Source organism: Pinus tabuliformis, chromosome 7, assembly GCF_031772625.1.
Source record: "Pinus tabuliformis cultivar Carrire ecotype Pingquan chromosome 7, CPIR1, whole genome shotgun sequence".
Lineage (NCBI taxonomy): Eukaryota > Viridiplantae > Streptophyta > Pinopsida > Pinales > Pinaceae > Pinus > Pinus tabuliformis.
The window spans coordinates 847163233-847168886 of NC_142293.1; positions in this window are offsets into that span (position 1 = coordinate 847163233).

The following is a 5654-nucleotide window of genomic DNA, read 5'->3' on the forward strand; positions in this document are numbered from 1 at the left end:
TGAGTTGCCTCTTCCCACCAGGAAAAGAGCGAGGAAATCACCACAAGAGTCTGACAGTGAGACTCTTTCGTCTACATCGCCCATTTCAACTACCTCACTGCGAAGTCAACCACCCACACCTCCATTCCAAACCATCATCCATCCGTCTACCACAACCCCTCTTCAATCATCCACGATCGTAGTATCCTCATCTTCCCAGCCACAGAGATCATCTCCTGCACTTTTCTCTACTAGCAGCTCAACGATGGCCCAGTCTCCATGGAACAACCCTGGGGCAGTCTTAATGCCTGCGCCCTTGAGTCAAATACCGGCCCATCCTGAGAAATGGCTGCCCAAATTCAATCCAGAAGCGGGCATGCTAGCGGAAGAACACATAAACAATTTCATGCTTTCTATCAATCTCAACGGAGTTACTAACGAAGATGCTGTTGTTCGGCTTTTTCCCTATACACTGCAAGGGACAGCCGGGTCATGGTATTTTTCATTACCCTCCGGGTCTATCACAAGTTGGGATATCTTCAAGAATCAATTCCTTATCAATTTTGGTGATGATAGATCAACGGCAACGTTAATCAATGACCTATCCAATCTTAAGGTCCAAGCTAAAGAACCTATCAAAGATTTTGATTTACGGTTCAATAAAATTCTCAACAAAATTCCCACTGCTTCCCAACCCAGCGAGGAAGTACGATGTGAATGGTATATTATTGCTTTACCATCAAACATAGCAATCTTCGTGGATAGAGCAAATAAAACAACCTTAGTTGAAAACATGACAGAGGCGATAGAAGTAGAGAAACGTGTAATAGCCCTGGAAAAGAGTTCCGCGATAGAGGAACGAAAGTCTAAAAAAGTCACCTTCAAGGAAGACTCCAAGAAGAAACAAACAAAAGACCCTTTCGATTTGGAAGGATTGCATAAAGTATTAAAGACCATGTCTAATGAGATGGTTGACATAAAAAAACAAGTAGCAGAAACTTCTTCAAAAAAGCCCTACAGAGCTTTTAAAAGAGGTCCTTCAACGGATGCAAAACCACCCAATGCCATCTCCAATGTCGAAACTGAGGAAGAGGAAGAAGAAGAAAGTGCCACTGAAGGGCAGACTGATGACGAAGAAGTTGTGGAATTACAAGGAATGTGGGATTTCATCCTCCCACAAGAAGAAGATCAAGAAGTATTTCTGGTTAGCACACGAAGCAAAAATCAGCTTGATCCTCCCCAAACTACCCCTAAGCAGAAGAGCGCAAACCCTACAAAAAAATATAAAGTCGCAACAAAGAAAACAACTACTAAAGCGACTCACTCTAGCCCAGTCGGAGCAAATCAAACAGCTCCATCAAAAACACTGATAGTGTTGGATGAAATGGAGTACAATATTATCGATGACATGAAAAAGACTAGGGCTAATATTACCCTTTATAAAATGAGCAAATTGAAGCATCAACAGAAGATAATGATGAAAGAGTTACATGTTGTGCCTATTGTACCTTTTCCTGCCGTTGTACTCTCTCAAGCTTCCCATAACATGGGAAGACCTCCAACTAACGCGATCAATAAGATTGATCCAAATGATATCGCCTTGATTGGAGGAAGATCAAGATCTCACACTCCCCCGTTTCTTCTCACTTACGAGATTTTCAACAAAAATGTGCACAATTGTTTGGTAGATTACGGTGCTTCATCGAATATTTTACCCAGATCAATATGTGCTAAGTTAAATGTTCAACCACAAAAATCCGCATTGCGCATAGTTCAGCTTGATCGATCTCAAGTCGAAGTGGTTGGTGAAATTAATCAAGTAACCATAAGATTGTCATCCAACCCAAAGGTATGTCAAGTTATTGACATTCTTGTGGCTGATATCCCAAAATTATATGGCTTAATTCTTAGCAGAGATTGGTCCGAGAAACTCCATGGATACTTTGCAACTAACTAGTCGCACATGTGGTTATCCTACAACGGTAAACCGAATCAAATAAAGGTTGAACGAGAGTTACACCAGAAGTACATAGTAACGGAATTAGAGGGAGAAAATGAAGCAATATCGTATAACAGCAGTATTATAGGCAATTACTCGGTAGATTCTTTTCTCGGTAATTTCAATGCTCACACATCACCTTACTTAGAAAATTCAGTTTTGTCCCAAGTCGAAAATTTTTCCCAAACTGATAGTTCAAAGTGCGTTAATTTTGTAGATGAACCTGTAAATACATATTTGTTTTGGAAATTATATTTCGATGGCTCTAAATCTAACGAAGGAGCAGGAGCAGGATGCGTTCTGATTAGTCCAGAAGGAAACAAGACCATGCTTACGTGCAGACTCGAATTCAATTGCACAAACAATACAGCAGAATATGAGGCCTTGGTGCAAGGCCTATACAAAGCAATCGGGTTAAACGTCAAGTATCTTCAGGTCTTTGGAGACTCTGAGATTATCGTCAAACAGGTACGTAACACTATACATTGCCTATCAGGTCATTTAAAGCACTATCAATCTTTAGTACAAGATCTGACTGAGCATTTCATAGCATTTAATATTTCTTCAATCCCGAGACTCCAAAACGCGAGCGCAAACCTTTTGGCTAACGTAGCCTCTAGGCTTATTCCCTCCGAAGACTTTAGTCCAGATAGATTCTCAATAGAATTAATCTTCAGACCGTCCATCCCTGACAACATTACAAATTGGAGAGTATTCAATGACGATCCTGATATTGTAAATTTCCTCACTTCTAAAGAATCCTACTCCAATCAGATAATTGACGAAGACCATCACGATCGACAAATACAACAAAATAGCACTGATAATGCTATACCTAAATCGGTGGTTAAGTTATAAGACTTATACGATTTGAAAAACCAGTTTAAAAGGTCTACCAATTCAAAGCTCTACAGTCCAACTCTAAACTACGAATTAGTAAACCTAGGAACCGATGATAAACCACAAAATTTTATAGGCATAGGCCTAGCCCCTGAAGAAAAACTAGCGTATATTTGTCTTTTGAGACAATATAAAAATGTTTTTGCCTGGAATTACGATGAGCTGAAGACGTATGACACTTCTATCATTCAACATACTATTCCTATAATTGACAACGAAAGACCTGTCCAACAGAAACTGAGAAAGATCCACCCCAATTTAGAAAATCAGATAAAAACTGAGCTAAATAAGTTATTAAAAGTCAGAATAATTTTCCCCGTCAGACATTCCAAATGGGTCTCCAATATGGTACCCGTTAGAAAGAAAAACAGAGATATTAGAATCTGTATCGATTTTCGGAATCTTAACAAAGCCTGTCAAAAAGGCAATTTTCCTCTTCCACCTATGGAACAGATATTACAGGCAGTAGCAGGCTCAAAACTGATGTCTTTCTTAGACGGATTTTCAGGATATAATCAAGTGCTGGTACATCCCAATGATCAGTTGAAAACCACATTCAGAACTAAATGGGGCACATACGCATATCGGAAGATGCCATTTGGTTTGATTAATGTCGGCGCTACATTTCAAAGAGCCATGGACATCGCATTTAAGGGTTTAGTCAATAAATCTGTAGTGATTTATCTGGATGATATAACAGTGTACTCCAAGAAGCAAAGCGACCATCTCAAAGATTTAAAACAAATTTTTCAACGATGTTTAAGGTTTCACTTAACCCAAAGAAATATTTTTTCGCATTAAGTGAAGGAAAACTTCTAGGATTCATAGTGTCAAAATCCGATATTCACACTGATCTTGACAGAATCAAAGAAATCTCTGAAATATCCCTACCTCATAATAAAAAAGCCATGCAATCTTTCCTTGGTCAAATCAATTTTGTAAAGAGATTTGTCCCAGATTTTTCACGAATTGTGTCTCCTTTACAAACCATGATTAAAAAGATTTCAACTTTCAAATGGGGTCAAGATGAACATGAAGCATTCAACCTGATCAAACAAGCTATTATTAATGTTCCATCTTTAGCAACCCAGAATTTTTCAAAATCTTTTGTTTTATACACATTTGCCTCAAAGAAATCATATGCTGCGATTCTAACTCAAGCAAATCAAGAAAAAGCGGAAGCTCCAATTGTGTTTTTTAGGTCAAATTTACAAGGTGTTGAACTCAATTATTCAGATGTAGAAAAACAGGCCTATGTTGTTTTCAAAGCGGTCAAATATTTCAGACCTTTCTTACTCAAAACCCATACTAAGATCATAGTACCGTTTCCAGCGGTAAGAAATCTTCTAGTACAGAAGGATATGGGCGAGAAAAGAGCAAATTGGATCACTGCTTTACAGGAATACGATCTTGAGATTAAACCAGCAAACATTGTAAGAGGTCAAGGCTTCTGCAAAATGTTGGTTGGAGCATCGCAAATCCCTGAAATTTCATCCGAAGAGGTACAAATGTATGAGGTAAGCCTAAACGATGCAAAATCATTGTATGCTGATATCATTTATTATCTTAAGAACGGGTATGCTCCTTTACACCTGGATCACACTAAGAAAAGAGCTCTGAGATTGAAAGCTAAACAATATCAGCTCATAAATGATATTCTTTTTAGAAAGAATTATGATTCTGTTCTTCTTAGATGTCTTGAAAAAACTAAAGCCGAAAAGGTTTTGCAGGAACTCCACGATGGACCAGCAGGTGGACACTATGTTGGAGATGCTACTGCACATAAAATTTTATGTGCAGGATATTACTGGCCTACGCTGTTCAAAGATTCACACAGTTACGTGAGGAAATGTCAAGTCTGCCAAACTACTGTTGGAAGACAAAAGAAGTCGTCCCTGCCACTACAACCGGTAAACATCGAGCAACCATTCAGCCAGTGGGGCTTGGACATAATAGGTGAGATCGTTCCTCACTCTTCTAAGCAGCATAGATACATCCTCACAGCAACAGATTATTTTACTAAATGGGTAGAGGCAGTTCCCCTCAAGACAGCTAATTCTGAAAATATTATTGAATTCATAGATCAATTTATAATCACTAGGTTTGGATTGCCAATGGCTTTAATGTTTGATAATGCATCATACTTTTCTGGAAATGCAATGACTGAGTTTGCACTTAAAAGAGGGTTCAAACTAAAATATTCAGCCAATTACTATCCACAAGGTAATGGGTTAGCTGAGTCAACAAATAAAAACCTAATCAGAATTATTAAAAGAACAGTTGACCAGAACCAAAAGAATTGGCATAAAGCTTTGGTAAACGCTTTATGGGTAGATAGAATAACAAAAAAAGCTTCGATCGGCACTTCCCCCTTTAATTTAGTTTATGGGAAAGAAGTGGTTCTTCCAACTCACTTAGTCATTCCCTCTTTGTCTTTAATACAATACATTGATGAAGTACCTACTTCCTCCATACAACTAAGACAAATGGAAATAATCAAATTAGAAGAGCAACGAGAACAAGCTAAGAGAACCCATGCTCATCATCAAGCGCTAATAAAATCCTCTTTTGATTCAAACATAATGACCAGAAAAAATTTTCAGATGGGAGATTTAGTTTTAAAATGGGATAAGGCTCATGAAGAAAAGGGCAAACATACAAAATTTCAAAAGATGTGGCTTGGTCCTTTTCAGATTGTTGAAGTCATAGGTCCATCAACGTTTGTCTTACAGGATCTAGCAGGTAGAAGGGATTCTTTGCCTGTTAATGGTCAAAT